The sequence below is a fragment of the Vipera berus genome (genome assembly GCF_964194415.1).
Source record: "Vipera berus genome assembly, chromosome: 2".
Lineage (NCBI taxonomy): Eukaryota > Metazoa > Chordata > Lepidosauria > Squamata > Viperidae > Vipera > Vipera berus.
In genome coordinates, this window is record NC_138203.1 from 91,188,937 (window position 1) to 91,210,532 (window position 21,596).

The window sequence follows — 21,596 nt, forward strand, 5'->3', positions numbered from 1 at the left end:
AGCGCGTTCTAAACATCTTCTCAGAATTGCCACCATATTCTCATTCCATTTCAAATGATGAGGAAAATATAATACAGACAAACCCTGGATGGAGATTTAAAGCTTCTGCCATACTGGAAGGCCCTCAAAGTAAGAAAGGCTGCTCTATGTGAATATCATTGGAGGAAGAAACATCAGTAACTACACTATGATGACAACCTTACCCTGATAGTTGAAAATGCAAAAGATCTTCAAGTCTTAGTAATAAAAGTCAAAGAGCGCAATAAAAAAATGGACCCAAAATTAAATATACAGAAGACCAAACTAATCAAAACAGGTAGAACAACCAGCCTTAGAGCTGACAATCAAAATGGTTATAGCTTCTGCCTCTTAGGATCAATTGTAATAGCACTTAGCACTTAGCAGTTTGAAAGCACGTAAAAATGCCAGTAGAAAAATAGGGACCACTACGGTGGGAAGGTAACAGTGTTCCGTGCGCTTTTGGCTTCCAGTCATGCCGGCCACATGACCACAGAAACGTCCTCGGACAAGCGCTGGCTCTTTGGCTTTGAAACGGAGAGGAGCACCGGCCCCTAGAGTCAGAAACGACTAGCACGCATGTGCGGGGGAACCTTTACCTTTACCTTTTACAATAGTGCTTCACAGCATACTCTGGATGGTTTACAATGTCAGCATATTGCTCGCACAGTCTGGCTTCTTGTTTTACTGACTTCAGAAGAATGGAAGGCTGAGTCAACCTTGACCTCACCAGGATCGTACTCCAGGCTGTGGGCAGAGTTAGCCTGCAATATTGCATTCTAACTACTGTACTACTAGGGCTCTTTTAGATACATTATAAACAATAGAGGAACAAGCACTTAAGAAATATGCCACAAATTAGCACTTAATTTCCATGAAGGCCTTGGAAAAGAGATTTGTATCCTGTGATGTGTCTATACTTACAAAAATCAGAACTGTGTAAGTCATGGCATTCCCCATGATACTTTCATGGAAGTGAAAGTCGGTCTTTAAAAAAGCCTGCTAGGAAAAGCATTAATCTCTAAACTCTGGTGTTGGAGAACCTTCCTAAGAATACTGTCAATGCTGCAACTTCATTTTCGGTTGCCACAGCTGGGAGGGAGGATGTATGCTTTTAAGGGTAGACATAACAATAAGCTGTCCTTTGGGAACCAAGGTCATTGCTGCTTGGGTTTTGGCGGCCTGAGCTTTCCCTTAGAAAGTCCGCCAAAGTAGTTTATTGGAGAATGTGATTTATGAGATACTACTGGGGGTGGGAAGTTCAACTTTGTAACTTTGTAACACTTGGGAGGGAATTTCAGTCTTGGTTTCACTTTTGATCATGCTGATACGTTGAAGCCAATAAATATATTTTTTTAAGGAAACCTTTTGCCTTGGAGTTCTGTTTTTTCTGGTCTCATCTATTGGAACATGACAAATACATGGACAGACAAGAAAACAAACCAATAAATCTTCAGACAAATCAACCCAGTGTACTCTCTCAAGGGATAAATGACTAGGCTCAAATCATCGTATTACAGACACATTATGTGCAGAACTAGTTGTCTGGAAAAATGCTGGGAAAGGTGGAAGGAAACTGAAGAAGAGATGATCAGCAGCAAGGTGGATGGACTCAGTTACAGTGGCAGGATGATCACCATAGGGAGACATGAAAAGCAGGGTTATGGATAGATCCCCATGGAGAAAAATCTGTATCTATAGTTGCTAGGACTCGAAAATGACTCAATGGCTCATAATCCATCAATTTTAAAGACTTTAATCTGACCCACAATTGTATGTAACATGCATTTGAACAGGCACCTAGTGAAGGTATTTTGGAAGTTAGAATTCTGAGACTTAGAGAGCGTTAAGTTGTAGAAGACTGCATTATCTATATTTTTCTGGGTGTCGTTTTTTATATATTTCATATTTTTCCCATCCCACCAGGAACAGCTACATTATGTTTTATATTGAAGTTCTGATCAGCAAAATCCCTCCCAAAGATGAGAAGTGTCTGACACAGGTTTCAGTAGGTGAAGGATAATGACTTTGGGGATATATCCTTAGAATTATTAGGTGATTTGATTTTTCTTATTTTTAAAAAAATATTTCTTTAAAGTTAAGAACTATTCCCTTTCAAGATCAAAGCTAATAAAAAAAATTGGCACCATGGAATGGGCCTTTAGATGCTTTTATTATTATTCCAATTCCATTAATTTGACAAATAGTCACTTCTTCATTATTTGAACCCTAATCAAAATCTTGGGAATGGTAAAATTAGTACCTGATTTATTTATTTGTTAAACTTCCAGGTCGCCTTCTTGCCAAGGTGACTCTAGGCAGCTGATTATGTACGACATACCCAATAATGCTGTTCTTTGTAGTTGGATTATTAGTTGTACCATGTTTACACAAATATTCTTCATGATATTTCACCTAGCGCCTCAATAAAAATTGCTACCAGTGTCAACATCTTCCAAATGTGTGCAATATCTATTACCAAATCTTGATATTTTGTCATTTTTCTTCCTATTTCTTGTCTTCAATGATTGCCATTTGGGATCAAGAGTACTACACCAATAAGACAATGACAGTATTGTAACCTATATTGTGTTGATCAGTCTGGCTGAATTTTAAAACCTCTGTTTTATCACAGAAAATGAAATCACCAATAAAGTCCTTGACAATGGCAGAATCTTAAAACCTCTGTTTAATATTCTGTCATTTTCAAGGACTTTATTGGTGAGTTCATTTTCAGTCATTCTTATTGGCTGTGCTTTGTCCTTTTTATATACATGCAGGTGTAATATCTAACCAACCATACTTTTTTTGTAATCGTTCTGTGCAATTCTGTTGCATCTGGTTGTTATATGGTCAACTGTATGATCCCTTATTTTGGCACAATCCATATTTACTATTCCTGAATAAGCTAATGTTTGCTTTTTATGCAAACATTAGATGACACTTGTATGCAGTGTTTTCTTTTCTTGGGCAGCAAACAGCATTCATTCTGTTTCTTTTCTTAATGTACCCTCTTTAAGTCAATGCCATGTTTGAGTGTCATCTGACTTTTCTGCAGTTTCTTTAAAAAAATGCCCATAGAGTGCTTTTTTTATTTTTCCAATTTCCAATTTCAAGTTGTCGCTTTTTATAATTAAATTACCATTCTTTTTGAGATATTCCATTTTCATTTCTGAAAGTTGCCATATTGAGATGTTTTGAATATTTCCCAATATTTACTTGTCCTAATGTAATCATTAATAATTAATATATAAAAGTGTTTAATGATGAATTAATAATGATTAGTGTTGACTCTGAGACAAACAGGCTGACAAACAAAAACTCATTGTGTGAACTCAGAGTGGGTGCAGTGCAAAACAAGCTGATCCTGCAAATAACAAGAACAAACACTGGAATCAACAATATAATGACTTATTATAATCATGTTTAAGGGATGCGGTGGCTCAGTGGGTTAGGATGCTGAGCTTGTCGATCAGAAGGTCAGCAGTTTGGTGGGTCGAATCCCGAGTGCCGCGTAACAGAGTGAGCGCCTGTTACTCGTCCCAGCTTCTGCCAACCTAGCAGTTTGAAAGCACGTAAAAATGCAAGTAGAAAAATAGGGACCACTACGGTGGGAAGGTAACAGCGTTCCGTGCGCCTTTGGCATCTAGTCATGCCGGCCACATGACCACGGAGACGTCCTCGGACAAGCGCTGGCTCTTCGGCTTTGAAACGGAGATGAGCACCGGCCCCTAGAGTCAGAAATGACTAGCACACATGTGCGGGGGAACCTTTACCTTTGCTTTATAATCATGTTTGCTATTATTTCAGTTAAAATAAGAAGAAATCCAAAGAAAAAGGATCATGAAATATTGAATGCATGAAGAGAGTCAGGGAGGAGGAGGAGGAGGAGGAGCAGGAGGAAGAATATTAATACACTTGAGGTGAAAGAAAATTTTCTGGTTAATAACCCTCATCATCATGAATGAGTTTTTGTTCAGAAGAAAGGGTTTTAAGCCATCTTGTCTAATTGTGCCCAAAATCCTATTTCTTCCACATTGTGGAAGAAGATAATATATGCAGAGCAGCATCAGAACATCTTTCTGTGTATAACTAAATCAAATGGTTTCTCTAAGAAGGAAGGAAGGAAGGAAGGAAGGAAGGAAGGAAGGAAGGAAGGAAGGAAGGAAGGAAGGAAGGAAGGAAGGAAGGAAGGAAGGAAAATAACTTTTCACCTGCCATCTCTTCTATGTCACTAGTTCAAAATATAAATGCGATAAATCATCCCTTAATGGCAAACAGTTTCATCAGAACAATGGGACCATTGGGTAACATTTTGTATCTTATATATGATCATAAATATTGCAATTAAATCCCAGAATAATCTACCTGGTGGAAAATTATTAACGTGTTGGGTAGTGTCAACTATCGTTACCACAGGAAAGGTTAATTTAGCAACTGTAAGAGGGATATATTTCCTGAACAGAATAATGAATTAATCTGATTTGGGGTGGAATGAAAATATAGACTTTGTGGTGTGGCTAGTTGCTGAATCATCTATTGTAGAGAGTCCTGAATAGCAGCAAGATAAATAATTCAGTGATTTGGGGCTTAAGCCAGTCTGAAAATAAGCACATTAGAAATTTTTTTGCTGTTGGTTTGTAAGTTAGAGTCCAAAGGAAACTGTTTGGACTCGGAATTAAAACACAAATATTGTCAGCATTGCAGTTCTGGTCATAATATGCATATCAAAAAAGCCCATGTTGAAAGTCCAAAATTTCTTTTAAAAATCTTTAGGAAATAACTATAAATAAAAATGCTTAATAAATTTCCATTTGTGGCACTTTTTTCTTTCTGGGTAATGACTCGCCACCGTTACCCTTTAACTGGGTCCTTCCAGCCTCCCTGCCTATCCAAGATATGATGGTGATCACTTAGAACCAAATACATTGATTGATTGATTGATTGATTGATTATAGTTTATTTATTTATAGTTTATTTTTATAAAATGTATTGTCATAAAAATATATCTCCATTAAAATATAAATAAATTCAATCCAAAAATTAAAATCTAAGGACACATGGGGAGGGGGCAGAATGGGGGGGAGGTGAGATCTGTTGTTACTCAGTCAACCACCTCCAGTGTGCTCTTCCCCCATCAGGTCCAAGCCAATTGGCAGAGCCACGTCTTTAGACCTTTACGAGAGGATAGGAGGGTTGGGGACAACCTCACATCAGGGGCCAAGGAGTTCCTGAGGACAGGAACAACAGCAGAGAAGGCCCTCCCCTGGACACCCCGCCCCGAGAGAATAATTGGGCTGACAGGGCCTGCAGAGAAGTCCTCCTGTTCTGTCGTGACTGGAAGAAGCCAATCCAAATGGGTGAGACAGTCCCTCAAGTAACCTGAGGGACAAATATACCCATTAATACTTTCTAAAAAAATAAATAAATCAGCTTTTTCTAAATCTTTCTCCACCACAGGGTAGGTTAGAAGTTGGTGACGCTATAGAGTTTATTTTTTTTTCAAAATGGCAGAGGGGATTATTCCTCTTTTCATCCAGTGTTGTATCTCTGAGCCATCTATGGTCTTCCCCAGCTTTTCATGCTTTCCAATTTGAAAAGAAAACTACCAATCAAACAACAGCAGTGAAACTGGTCACATACCCCGCCTCCCAAAACAATTCTTGCTTATTCCCTGGTGACAATCTCCCAAGGCTTTCTTTATTAGAATTGAAGCCAAATAGACTGTGATTGGATGGAAAAGGAATAACTTTTAAATTACTTTTTTTGTTGTTTTTTTTACCTTTGATCTTGTTAGCCTTCTTGAGTATTTGAGTTGAAAAAAGGCATCTAAACAAAATAAATATAATAATGAACATAGTTGTGGGAACTTGCTCAGGAGAAACCCTTTCAAAATATTAAATATATAATATTTAATTGGAGAGAAACTACGAAAAGTCTTAAGAATTTGATTATCTAGGGTAGGCACGAAGAACTTACTGCTTCCCAACCCTGTCAATCAGAACTTTGGCTATCTGCTACACTGGGTATGCTGGAATTTGTAATCTGTAATCCACGGGTGGGCCACCTGTTTACATTAAATTCAAGAGAGGGACAAACTGGTGTAATGGCGTCCAGATATTTTGAACTACAAGTCCCATAAATCCCAGCCCTGTCTGTCTGGCAGTGCTGGAATGAAAGCTAGTGGAAGAGTAACAAGCCATAGAAAGTGGCAGAAACATTCACATTATAGAATATTTCAACAGTACACTTATGATCTTCTCTTAGGAAGCTCTGGAATTAAGATGAGCCTGTACCTTAAGCCTTGAAAATCTGTATGAGAAAACCTCTATTTCTGGCAGCTGAGCAGACTGCCAGTGGAGATCCTGTGAAAACAAAAGCTTGAATAATGCAGTGTATTCCTGGCAGGCTTACGAAAAGAGCCTTAAGGTCTTCCTTCCCCACAGAACAGGTAGATTTTCTTTCCTGGGAGAGCTGATAATTATGCAAGGAGCACAGCTCTGTTATTTTGTCACAATCTCGCTGGTGAGAATTCTTTTCTCTCTCTCCTCTGCCCTGCATTGCTTATAGCAATGATTTGTTTGAAAAATGGCACTTGAATCAAACACAAACACACACACAGACACAGTGGAAGCAAAGGCGAATATCTCATACACATGACTTCTTCTTTTAATTTGTCATGACAAGAGGTTTTGGATATCACAAATTCCTTTCTGTTCCATGAGTTAGATCATTTGAAGGGTAGCCTTAGGCTAATATGTCCAATTCTATTTACAACTTAGATTGTCAGATTTCTTGATGCAGAAAGAGAGGGGAGCACTTTTTCCCCCATAAAGCATTGCTATCAAAATGCAAATGCAAAGACAGTTTGAAATCTAAAAAAGTAAATGTATGTTTTGCTTAAAGAAATGAGTGGTTTTTAAATTAGATACTTAAGAAAGAAAGCAATTACACTTTAATCTGGAAAAACGTGCCTTCTACCATGGGGGGCAGGGTAGGTATAATGACCCTAAAAGAGAATAAAAATGCATACTCAAATTTTCAACAGGTAGTTGCCAGTCTCATCTATATCTACGTATCTCCATATTTATCTCCATATCTCCCTATATATCAATATATCTCCCTATATATCAATATATCTCCCTATATATCAACATACCAAGGTATCTATATCATCTGTCTATGTCTATGCCTATGTCTACTGTACATCTACGTCTATATATTTTTATTTCTATCTCTATCTCTCTATATATCTACAGTATCTCAGAGTTTATGAACCTATCTTATTTAACTCATAAAGCTTGTAGCAATTCAAATACTAGGGTACATGTAACAGTGTAAAATAATAAAACATCTACAGTTCATTGTCAAGAGTAAAATTCAAACATCCATGGCAACAATGAATGTGGAATCATCCACTATGCAGTATAACAAACACAATACACCCTCTTGTAGTAATGTAGTAATCTTGTGTGATAACCCACAGTTAATAGAATGACAGCAAAGTATCACTCAGCTACCAAAGGCGCTCCAGAATAGAGTCAACTTTCTGGTAGTTTTGAGTAAGGTCATTACATAATGATGTTATAAAAGAAAACCAACGCCTCCTGGCTTCAGCCCCTCCCTTGTCTCAAAAAAAGTGGGTTATTAGAAGCTTTTTCCATGATGTGCATGTTCATTTCCAATTGTATGATAAGCTTTTTCATTGCCAGTTGTAATTTCAGGTGAGCAATAAAAGTAAAGTGCATTGCAAGAGTCTACACATAGCTATGAGTTGATGAGTTACATCTGCACTGACCTCTCAATCCAGGCAAGGCCACAATTGGCCCCTTAGTTGAAGTTGAGCAAGAGTATAGTCTCTTGTCTAGAGCCTATGTCCATATTCAGCAGTAGCTATGATGGTAGGGGCACCCCAAGTCATGGGTCTGCTCTCTCAAGGTTGGGTTGCTTGACTTGGGATCACAGCAAAATTCACGATCTTTTTATAAAAACGAAAATGTTAGTGGATTCAACTACTGTATTGCTACTTTGCATATTGCAAAACTCTTATCCAGAAATAATTTCCAATAAGCTATGATGCAACCTTAGAGAGAGAGGATATAATATAAACGTATTTATAATTGCTGTAAAGAAAACCAGAAGCCGCTCTTTTATATCTTTTTCCTTTGTCCGTTTTCGTGATGTTTTTAAATCTTTTTTTTAATTTCCTTTCCTCCTATTTACTTACTTTTCTTTGACTTTACTTTCTTTTTTATATCAATTGGTATTGCTTCTACTTTGCAAAGTTCTTGTTCTTTCATTAAATCAGAAATAATTTTCAATGAAGAATGTATATGATGCCCAGAGACTCACTCATTGTCTGCAAGACTTTTAGAACAGTGGCTACAGCCTAACAGAAGAAAAATAACACATTTGGAAGTACCACCTAAAAGGAACTCCTGTTAGTTTCAAGAAATCGCATGATAATATATATGATTTTCATTTGATTAAAGCTTCTTCTTGAGTGTTATTTGCATAGACCCTAGAGCCATTTTTGCTAAGTTTTTCTTTAATAATTCTTGTGCGTGGAGGGATCACAGATACTTCATTAAGACTCTTTGTTTCTTTTAAATATGCTTGAAAAATCTTTACCAGCTGATTTAATGGCATCAGTGGGCCTTTAAATATTTGAGCTCCTGGAACCTGTATTTTTTTTATCCTCCAAACATATGGGAGAAAAGATTCACTGGTAGTTCAGATTTGAAATAAATGAGTCCAGGGGTAGGGTTCATCATTTTCATATACTCTAATGATCATATCAACAACTGTTGTTCAGGAGCTGAATTCTCATTCGTTTGCCTGCAGTTTGTTCTTTCATCTAACAATGAAAACATAGAAATCCAATGTATTAGTACTGTATGTGTTGGAAAGTGTCAGAAGTCACCATTTTTTTCTCTCTCTCTTTACTCTGCACTTCCCTCTCCCACTTTTTTTTTAAAAGAAATCTTTATTTTCACTGTATTTTATGCTTAATAAAACTTTCCTTGAAAAAAAAATAATAAAAATCCCTAGGTAATAAGTTGCAGAATAAAGCACCATCACTTCAAACTTCATTATAAGAAAGAATGATGACAACCTCTTAAACTTGTTAGAAATTGAACACAAAATAAATAGATTAGTTCCACTGCAGGAACAGAAAATAAGAAACACAAGGCAATCACCACAAACAACTAAGAACCTCAGGAAAACAGGAAAATAGATATTTGTTGACACTAACAAGCTGTCTACACTAAAGTAGTAAAGATATCTCATGGATATAAATTAAAAGACTTTTTTTTTTCAATGACACCAAATGGACATTATAGATTACCCAATCAGGAATTACTTGAAAAGAGAAACAGAGGAAGTTTTGAGTTCACAAGGTACAAGGGAAAATAATATAAATAAATCCATATTAGGCTAAGAATGTGATAACTTCATTTTTTTAAAAAAATCATTTCACTTCAAAACATATGTTTCTTTAAAAAAAACACTATTAGCTATTTGTCATCTAAACTACCACAAATAATATAATAATGAAACAGTATTAGTATTATTAGAAAAAGAAACATTTTGCTATATTTATAATTGCATTGCTATTGATTTTAATGCTGGGATGTGGAATGGACAATCCACTATTATTCCACCCAGCAAAATGGTGCCTGATGCCTTACACCAGAGTTAGAGAATGATGGCTCCTTTATGACTGGCTCAGGAATTCTGGGAGTTGAAGTCTACAAGTCATTGTTCACCACCCATTTTACACAATGCCATGTTACTATTACTATTTACTAAATGCACCCCTATACATCATACAATTGCATGTTCACACATTTCTCTGTCGGCATTATGTGGCCACTATATACAGAACATAAGTTTCCTATGAAGATGACAAAAAGTCCAGTATCATGAAAATCTTGTGTAAAGTACATTTTCAGACTCAGCAAGTAGCTGCTACCACAGCAGCTGCAGTAATCAGGGAGTTGTCTGCAGTACTGGATTACCATGTGAATAACCCATCTGCAAGTAGGCTAGGAAGCAAAGTACTGGCTGAGGTCCTAATGTTTTATATCAACATCCCTTGTCTGGGAACAGCTTTATGGCAAGAATGAAGGTTCTTGAGTGTACACAAGAACAAAATCAAATTAATAGATGGAGGAAGGAGACCATCAAGTAAGGAATAACATTAAAGAAGGATCTGGCTAAAGGGTCCGACCTCCCTTATTCTACTTGGAGGACACCAAACAGGTTGAGAGTTGGTGTGGCTAAAAGTAAAACTGGTATGTTCAAGTGGAGGCTTTTAGCAGATAACAAGTGGAGGCTTTTAGCAGATAGAGGGACACGGAGCCCGGCCCATCTGTTGGTATGCTGGCTACTATCGGAAACCTGTACGGTTAATTATTTATTTTTGGCCAGTGTCAAAGCCAAGAAGGTGGCTTCATTCTGGCAATTTAAAGTTTGATAAAGAAAGAAAGTAAGAAAGAAAGAAAGAAAGAGAGAGAGAGAGAGAAGAAGAAGAAGAAGAAGAAGAAGAAGAAGAAGAAGAAGAAGAAGAAGAAGAAGAAGAAGAAGAAGAAGAAGAAGAAGAAGAAGAAGAAGAAGAAGAAGAAGAAGAAGAAGAAGAAGAAGACCACCTTAGGAACTGATATGCAAGAGGTTTCTGCCTCCCCACATGCTTCTCCTCTTTTGTGTTGAAAATTCCCCGATAAGGTACAGCTGCCAATAGCAGAATGCAGTACCTCTCTAGACTGATCCAGGTTTAGCAAGTTGAAAGAAAGTTTCCAATTCCATATCCTTCAGTACAGGTTCCCTACAGGACTGTATCCTGAGTCCACTACTGTTCACCTTGATGACCCATGACTGCTGTGCCAAATCTGCTACGAATCATATTCGAAGTATGCAGATGACGCAGCAGTGGTGGGTCTGATCTGGGATAAAAATGAAGATGCTTATAGGGAAGAGGTGAAGGCTGTGGTGGATTGGTGCAATAAAAGTAACCTGGTTCGAAATGTTGATAAAACAAGGAGATCATTATAGATTTCAGAAAGAGCCAGCACAGTCATACTCCACTCAGTATCAAGGATGCAGCTGTAGAGTTGGTCAATAGTATTAATTATCTGGGAGAGCAGATCACTAACAATCTGAATTGGTCTCTCCACACGTCATCCTTAGTGAAGCGTGCAAACCAGCATCTGCATTTCCTGCATCGGATGAGGAGAGCACATCTTTCTTTTTCTGTCTTGGCCACTTTTTTTACAGAGGCATGATTGACAGCATTTTAACAAACTGCATCACTGTCTGCTTTGGTGGCAGCAGTGCCTCAGATAGAAATTCCACATAGAGAATGGTAAGGACAGCTGAGAAGATCATAGGAAGCTTACTTCCTGGTATTCAGGATGCTGCTTATAAGCATTAGGTGCTTAGAGCTGAAAGCATTGTTAGAGACCCCACACACCCACTTTACACTCTGTTTCTGTTGCTCCCCTCTGGGAGGAGGTTTCGAGGTATTTATAGCAGGAATACCCAATTCTGTAATAGCTTTGTTCCCTATGCCACCCATCTGGTAAACTCGCAAGATTCGTTTTTCTCGCTATGCACATGTATGCATAACCTAAACTACACTGTTGTTTCTCTGTGTCATATAATATATGTGGGTATATGTATAATTCTGTATTTACTTATTCATTTTTGTCATATTTATGTTGTGTATATCGGAGGTGGTGATCCTTTGAGAGCTGAATGCAACAAAATTTCATTTTAATGTATGCCGATTAGTGTACATTCAAATTGACTGTATTATTCTATTATTATTATTATTATTATTATTATTATTATTATTATTATTATTATTATTATTATTATTATTATATCCTACGGCACCCTCAAGGAATGGTGAGCTGAAAGAAGATTTCTCTATGTAATTAGCCCTAACAAATACAAGTAGCCCTTGGACTTAACAACCATCTGTTAACTGATTGTTCAAAGTTACAAATGCAGTGAAAAAAGAGGGGTTTTCATCCTTGCAGCACCATTGCAACATCCCCATGGTCACGTGATCAAAATCTGGACATTTGACAATTGGCATGTATTTATGTCGTTTGCAGTGTCCCGAGATCACGTGATCTTCTGCGACCCTCTGAAAATCAAAGTCAATGGGGAAGGCATGTTCACTTAACAAATGTGTTACTAATTTAACTACTGCAGTGATTAACTTAGCAACTGTGGCAAGAAAGGTCATAAAATGGGGCAAAACCCACTTAACAAATGTCTCAATTAACAACAGAAATTTCGAGCTCAATTGCGGTTGTACATCAAGGACTATCTGTAAGTGTACCTAATCTTAAAAGTTAGTCAGGGTTGGCCCTGGATAGTAGTACCTGAATGGGACAGTACCTGGGAATTTCAATTTCTGCTGGTTCCGTTAGGAAAATGGGGAGGGAGGAGGGGAGGGGAGGAGAGGAGACTCCACTCCTGAAGGAAAACAATAGCAATCCATTTTTTTTCCATCAACAAAATTGGTCCAGCACAGTCCACAGGAATCAACTCTTTATTTTGACATGTAGATTCTAGATTTAGAAAGACACCCATGAACAATCATATAGAGATTTCTGAAACTGCGCTAATAGGACGTTCTGCTGTCCTGTACTGTGCAAACCTTAAGAGATTCTGAAGCTCCTCTGTGTAATGAACCTTGAAGTTTCTTCCCAAGAGATAAACAAACTACATTTACCATAAATACGTATACTTGCAATAAATCATGTGGGAGAATTAAGGGAAGGATCTATCGGTCTCCAGAGCAAAACATGTCGGATGTATGTACGCATTCGATAATGATTTAAAAATGGAGTCTACTTCTCTTGAGTTGCAAAATCATTGTCATATGCTAATTGTACCAACGTGCTACCAATTAACCTTTCCTGAAGCTTCCCAGAAAATGATGGATGGAAATGAACATTTTTCAACTGACTTGCATTTGCATTAGTCCAGAAAGAAGCCTGGATTCTAAATGCTGCTTAGGAATGTGTGGCTTAGACTTACATCCTCTGAAAGTCTATGTATATCCTTTGACATTTCATTCTTCAGAGAAGAGCAACTAAAATGATCAAAGGCCGGGAGACTAAAACATATGAAGAACAGCTGCAGGACTTGGGTTTGGCTAGTCCAGGGGTCAGCAACCTGAAACAGTGAAAGAGCCACTCGGAACCGGTTCCCTCACAAAAGGAAAATCTGGGAGCTGCAAAAAATGTGTGCACATGTGCGTACATGCGCACATGTGCAGAACAGGGTTTGCTGAAGAGTGGAGCCAAGGTGAGATATGCACCTACCCTGCATATTTGAATTGATTGGTTGAACTTTTTTAGTCCCACTTTTTTTTTTTGGACTGCACATGGCAGAGGACTGGGAGCCACAGGAGACGGCTGAAAGAGCCGCATGCGGCTCCGGAGCCACGGGTTGCAGACCTGTGGGCTAGTCTAAAGAAAAGAAGAAACTGGGGTGACATGATATTAGTATTCCAATATTTTTTTATAAATACTTTATTAATTTTCTATTTTTACAATCAAGTGCCTAATAGACAACATGATGACTGAGTCCATTAGTAATTCCATGGTAGACGTAGGCTTCTTCAAACTAAATCCAGTGTTACACCCTCCAGAACAACCTCTCTTCTTCTGGTAATAGACATTTTTCCACACTAGGCAAATACAATTCTTATTGTTATAAGTAAATATACAATTGCCTATCAACATTTGTTACATTTTTATAATAGCATTAATAATATCAGTTTAGGGCTTCCAGTTTTGGCTTCGCAGCAAGACAGATGCAGAAAGATGGGGCTCCATCTTCCACATTTGATTTTGCCCTGCTGGGGGACCCTGGAAAGGGTCGAAAGTCGCCCTGCAGAGGTGGCAAGCAAGGAGGGGACCCTTGTTGATTGTAGTGAGGCAGCAGCCCTCCAGTTTGATCTGAGGAAGCCCTCCAAACTGGCAGGGGAAAGACTGGCTACATTTGCGTAGCCAGTCAGAAGCTGCTGTCAACGGAAGACACCAAGCACTATCAAGTAATCTTACAGCAACATGGATGAAACTGGGTGAGATCTAAGCCTCTCTTTGTGACTCCTGAAACTTTGCCCAAAGCACTCCCCCCAAAGGAGGGAAAGCAGTATTCCTGTATCTGAGGGGCTGCCACAAAGAAGAGGGCATCAAACTATTCTCTAAAGCATCAGAGGGCAGGATGAGAAACAATGGTTGAAACTGATCAAAGAGAGAAGCAACCTGGAATTAAGGAGAAACTTCCTAACAGTGAGGACAATTAACCAGTGGAATAGCTTGCCCCCAGAAATCGTGGGTGCTCCATCACTGGAGGTTTTTAACAAGAGGCTAGACAGTCACTTGTCTGAAATGGTACAGGTTCTCCTGCTAGAGCAGGGGGCTGGACTAGAAGACCTCCAAGGTCCCTTCCAGCTCTACACCTATTCTATTCTACTCTACTGTACTCTACTCTACTCTACTCTACTCTACTCTACTCTACTCTACTCTACTCTACTCTACTCCAGGGCTTTTCAACCAGTGGTACAGGTAGCACCTGTGGTATATTGGCACCTGGCAGATGGTACACAACTGGTGAACTGGTGGCAGCACCACACAAGCTTGAGTGAGAGATGCAGGGCTGTCAGGGCTCAAGGCTGCAGGGCTGTCAGGGCTCAATAGAAGCGCCAGGATCAGCGCCAGGCTCCAGCTGGAGCTCGGCGCTGATCCTGGCCCTTCTGAGCCCAGAAGAAGTGCCAATCAGCTGGAATGTTGCAGCATCTCCAGGGTCTTGTGATTTACATTCAGATGCTTGGCAACTGATTCATATTTATGATGGTCACAGTGTCCCAGGGTCATGTGAAGTGACCAAAACCTGCTGAAACCACCCAGCAGAGGGGGGGGAGAAATAAAAACCAAACACCCCCCCCCACCCCACCCCCACTGTCAATCCTCAACAAAATGCTCAGAACAATGAAAACCTCGGACAGGAGGAAGAGCACCACCGGGCGGGCAGGCAGGTGTCTTGCTCGGCTGTGGCTTGGGGGGACCTTTTTTCAGTGCCATTGTAGCTTCAAACAGTCACTAAGCGAACTGTTGTAAGTCGAGAACTACCTGTATTTCATCACTTTTTTCCTTTTTTGGTTAGGTTTTGGTCATCTTGCTAGGCGACTAGTGGTACTCGGATGTTGTCATATTCTAAAAGTGGTACAATGGGTGAAAAGGTTGAAAAGCTCTACTCTGCTCTAATTCTATTCTATTCTATTCTATTCTATTCTATTCTATTCTATTCTATTCTATTCTATTCTATTCTATTCTATTCTATTCTATTCTATTCTATTCTATTCTATTCTATTCTATTCTATTCTATTCTATTCTATTCTATTCTATTCTATTCTATTCTATTCTATTTCTTCACCTGCATGATGCTTTGATGCTATATTAATATAACATTTCAGGTAACAAAAAAGGTAGGCTAAGAGAAAAGCCAGATATAGTATTTTTTATTTTTATTTTTTTATTTTAATTCCATTTATATCCCGCCCTTCTTCGAAGACTCAGGGCGGCTTACAAGCTTAGCAGTAGCCTTCATTCTATGTATATGCCTGCTTATTAGGACTTTCACACACACACACCCCAAGCGGCATTATTACAAAGTCAGCTTAATTGCCCCCAACAATCTGGGTCCTCATTTTACCCACCTCGGAAGGATGGAAGGCTGAGTCAACCTTGAGCCTGGTGGGACTCGAACCTGCACTAATTGCAGGCAGCTGGTGTTACTTAAGGAGGCATTAGCCCACTGCTCCACCAAGGCTCACTTCAGCTAAGAGGCTTCAAAGGGCAGGAGCCATGGGTAGAGAAGGACCTTCTCCGGGACTCTGTCAGCCAGAATTCCTTGACTGACAGGGCCTGCAGCATGCCTCTTTACCAGCACGTGTAGGGCAGGCCAGTTCCAGTGGGGTGAGATGGTTCCTCAAGTAACCTGGACCCATGCCATACAGAGCTTTAAAGGTAAAAGCCAACACCTTGAATTGCACCCAGAAGCAATCTGACAGCCACTATACTGCGCGGAGCAGGGGTTAACATGAGTCATCCTAGGGACCCCAAGAACTGCCTATGCCACTGCACTCTACACAGTTGAAGCTTTCAAATATTCTTCAAAAGTATGCATACACGTTATAATATAATCTCTTTAGTCACTGATAATTGCAATCAATATTTTGGAGGCATTTACTGTATACATTGTCTTCTTTGAAATTTAATATTCTAATGAGATAAAAAAATTTTAAAAAGCAAAGCTTTGCGCACAAAAGCATTTCTGTGTACCCCTCTGCCCTTTTCATTCCCCCACCCCACATTTTTCCCATTTTCCCAGGAGGTACTGTATTTTGAACTTATTTGAGCTTTATTATTAATTTAAGTGCTGGAGAAGACTCCTGTGAGTCCCTTGGACTGCAAGGCGATCAAACCGGTCAGTCCTAGAGGAGATCAACCCTGACTGCTCTTTAGAAGGCCAGATCCTGAAGTGGAAACTCAAATACTTTGGCCACCTAATGAGAAGGAAGGACTCACTGGAGAAGAGCCTAATGCTGGGAAAGGTTGAGGGCAATAAAAGAAGGGGACGACAGAGAATGAGGTGGCTGGATGGAGTCACTGAAGCAGTAGGCGTGAGCCTAAATGGACTCCAGAAGATGGTCGAGGATAGGAAGGCCTGGAGGAACGTTGTCCATGGGGTCGCGATGGGTCGGACATGACTTTGCAGCTAACAACAACAAACAACAACAACAATTAATTTAAAAATTGAAAAGTATGTAAGTTGATGGTAAGGAGCTTCTGGATAAAAGTTGATGTAAGGAGATTCTGGACAAAGAAAAAAAACCTTGGTAGGAAAACCAAAAATTCTCACCCTTTTGATTGCCAGCATTTCACATTTCACAAGTGATCCCTGTGTGTCATTGTTCATTTTTATTGCTATTATCACAGGATGTTTTTTTTAATAGATGCTGTCCTTGATGAAAACCTTCCTTGAATTCATAAAATGTGTTTGCTGTTTGTTGTTAATAAACTGTTCTTAGTAACTACAAGCAGATTCAGGGTATGGGCTGCTGTGTTTAATTGTTTTTCTTCACCTCAAGCACTAGGATTTCTTAACTTTGGGGGAGGTTTTCACCCAATCACAGATGACCATTTCATATAACAAGGAAAAAAGTTACCAAGAAAGCAAAACAGAAGTTTGCTTGATGTCACCTGGAATTGAATTCCTCCTGAAGATCAATGCATTAGATAAATTGGGTTATCACTATACATGCATAAGCAGACCATGTTTTTTGTTGTGGGAAAAATATGAGGAGGGAGGAATTTTAGGTATATTTAATCACTTGAGTTATTTATAAAAATAAGAAAGGCAGGATTAAAAAAAATCTTTAAAAGGTAAGAGGGTAGAGAAGCAATGTTTCTACCTCAGGAACTGAATGTACTTTTTATTCTTCTGGCAGAGCTATGTTCTTCAAGCTACAATTTATAAAGTTGATCAAGATTGCTATTGTCCTGTTTGCTTGAAGTTTTTTTGTGTGTGTGCAAGATGAACTAAAGAGCTTGTATTCATTGGAACAGCTTAATGTATAGCTGCTTCAAATTCTGTAAAGGATTTACTCATTTGGTTCTGGGGTTTTGTATATCTGTGGCTCTATCTAAAGAAACAGATGTAGTTTAAATCTTTGCAAACTGTATTCTAATCAAATTCTTGAAACTGAAAACATGTAAATACTCCATTCATTTTGATAGTGAGGGATTACAAAAAGACTTCCATGGTCTATAAATCTGTAGTACAGCAGATAAAAGAAAACTTCATTGGTAAACATTTGTTAAAGTAATCCAGGAAAGGAGAGGGGAAAAAAATAAATGAAACGTAAAGGGGTTCAGTGTTGAAAACTATCTGAAGCCAGAGCAAAGATCTATCATTAGAGTACATGTCAGTGATTTTTGCTTCAAAGAAGCAAGTACAGGCAGAAGTCAGCAAGTGTCAGAAGAATTCCTGCCAAAGGCAGATGAAAACAAAGAAATACAGATGAGATATGGTAATTAGTTCAGGAAAAAGAGCTGTGCGTTACTGAAGGGAATGTTTTGGCAGGACTTCATGCTTATGGAAAAGACTACCTGGATTGCTATTTATATAAAAAAGGAAGCAAAGGGAGAATGCACAAAAATAATTAATCAAATAGCAATACCACTTAGACTTATATACCATTTCACAGGGCTTTACAGCCCTCTCTAAGCAGTTTACAGAGTCAGCATATTACCCCAAAGAATCTGAGTCCTCATTTTACCAACTAGAGAAGGATGGAAGGCTGAGTCAACTTTGAGCCCTATCAGGATCAAACTCCAGACTGTGGGCAGAGTTAGCCTGCAATATTGCATTCTAACCACTGTGCCACCAGGGTTCTTAATCAAGGTTTCTCAATTGAAAAGAGGACATCAATGTTCATAGCATCCCCCTTCCTTGCTGTAGTGTACATTCTGCTTCCTTCAGGATGTAGTTTTGGCAGATTGACACTGTAGAACTGGATTGGTTCTGAAAACTTGACAGCAGTTGTTTTGGTTGGCAGATATGGTTATTGTTTGCTTTTGGCATCAAGATATGGCAGTTTCTACAGTAATTAAATGGCATGCCAGGTCAAAATGGACTTTGCTATGGCTGGACAAACATCAGTGAACAGGTTCACTGCTCAAAAATGTGTACACAGAAAAACACAATGCATTTTGGGAAAATGTATCTTCTTCCCAAAGTTGATTGCATGCTCCTTTCTCTCCATGCCTTTCTTACAATAGTGGTAATTCCTCCAAGTTTCCAATGAGCATCCAACTGCCATAGAGAAATTGAGACTATACTTATACATTCTAAAAATGTCAATTAAATTGGCTTTCCTAAAGGTAACCTTGATTTATGACCACAGTGAAGGTCAGAACTGCAGTCGTAAGCCATTGCAATTATAAGTCAAGGAGCCATGTCACCCTACTCGATTTTACGAGGGTTTTTATGACGGTTATAAAGCAAGTCACCATTATCATTAAGTGAATCATGCAATTGTTAAGTAAACCACACGACTGTGAAATGAATCCAACATATCAAGGAGCCCCTGTTTGAGGGAGATGGGTGGCTTAGAAATATGAAGTATAAAGAGACAAACAAACAAACAACAAATATATAATGGGTGGGGTTTTTTGCCATTTTTTGGCAAAAGCAACAAATCACAGTCATGGAACATTGCAATCACTCATCTGTAAATGTGAGCCAGTTACTAAGCGCTCTAAATGTATTCACATGACTGCAGAGGGATCATCAGTCATAACTTCAAGGACAGGTTATAAGTAGTTTTTTTTAAAGTCAGTTATAACTTTAAATGGTCATTATATGAAGAACAGTAGTAATATTATGTTTCTTATATGGCCCATAATGTACAAGAGCTAGAACACAGAAAAAAAGATCAAAGAAGCTTCTATGAGATGGATCAAACATACCAGTGGTGGGGTTCTTTGTGGATAAAGATGCATTCAGCTGGAGATAATATCTTTATTGTATTCAAGGAAAGGATAACGGTAACAACCACTTGGCAGCAGGAATGGTTCCTTAGAATTTATACCCAGTCAATCCTTCATTAGTTTCTTGAAACATTGCCCTCTATAAAGAAAAAAAAAGATTTCCTTTTACCTCTATTCTTTTACAATCTGTTGACCATGGGTACTTGTTTATATTCTCTGCATTCCTACACTGATAAATCTCCTAAGCTAAAAGTTAGGCTGAGATTTTCTGTCTACCTATCTGCACATTGACACCCCCCTGCTCTCTCTCTCCTTTAAAAAGTGTCTCCTTTTTCTATACGAAAGATCTTGAAACCGTCTTCCTCATACCAGGACTCATCTGTATAGGAAACTAAAGCAAAACTGATGTGACACAGTGACATTTGGATGCAACAGTCTGGTCGTAACATGGAAGCTATGAAGGAAGCAGGGTACATAAATGTTAGATGTTCCTCCTAGGAATGATCAACCTCTGGATACTACCAGACTGAGCCTCTGTGCCATGAGTCAAGAATGCTGAAGTAAGAAATGGAAGGAACAGAACTATACAGATGGGAAAATCAGAACTAACTCCTTCAGGATGGCAAGAAGCTGCAAGTGGAAAGCTACTGGATTGATTTTAACCAAATCAGGAAACTACAGATATGTTTGGTATCCAGCTTCTCTGACAGTCATTTGGCAGGGAGAACTTCTTGGTGAAGAACCAGCTATGCTTCTGGCACAGAAGTCCTTCCTGTGATGGCAGCGAATGGAACAGAATCAGGATACTTCCTAGAATGCTGTAGAACAGGGGTCTTCAAACTTGGCCCTTTTATGACTTGTGGACTTCAACTCCCAGAATTCCTCAGCCAGCATGTCTGGCTGAGGAATTCTGGGAGTTGAAGTCCACAAGTCATAAAAGGGCCATGCTTGAAGACCTTTGCTGTAGAAGGCCTTGGGAGCAGTTGAGGTCAAACTGATTCACGTGAAGTTCTTGAAGGAAGGAACTGAACAGCCTCAGGGATGGATATAACCTCAAACGTCACACAGAAAGGAGCAGTTTTGAAAGACAGCAACTGAGCAGATGCCCAGACAGAAATTCGTAAGTAAATTTATAGTTATAGATCTTAGCTATAGAGCTGGCCAGTTATAGTTAAAATAAGACTTTTTGAAAGTATGCTGTGATTTTAGGGGCCCCTCCCCAAAATTGCAAGTGGACAATAACGTCTATAGTTAGCTCTTGTGGCACAACTTACATGTTTTCAGGAAAAAGGGAGGAAAAGTAGTAGGATCCTAGATGATGTGTTAATTTTCACGCTCTGATTCATAAATCGAGGCAGAAGTCATGTGGGTGTAGACCTACTTGGAAAACCTATTCAGGAGCTCCAGTGGATGGAGTGTTCTAGGGGAAAATGTTGAAGTGGTCTGTCCTAGTTATCTCTTCACAGAGATTTTGCAGAGCTAGCTAGCATATTCGACATCTGCCAAATGAGGTATGATTTTTCTCATAAGATTTTCTGTGTGTGTTTGTATGGTGTAGAAGACACCAGCCTGGAGATGACAAGTGGGACCTTGTCAAAATGTCACCAAGACACCCTCAATCCTACACGTGAAAAGACCCGAATACGCCAAGACCTACATACCTATACCCGTGAAAATCTACGAAAACATATATAAATTTTTAGCAATAAAAACTGTTTTAGTTTTTAATTCCATCCCAGTGTTCATTTGTTTGTTAATTTTAACATGCCTGGGATTCGCATTTTTAATTTTATCAAGGAATATACATATACATATACATATACATATACACATACACATACACACACACAAATATATATATATATATATATATATATATATATATATATATATATATATATATATATATATATATATATATATATATATATATATATATATATATATATATATATATATATATATATATATGAAGGGACGCGGTGGCTCAGTGGG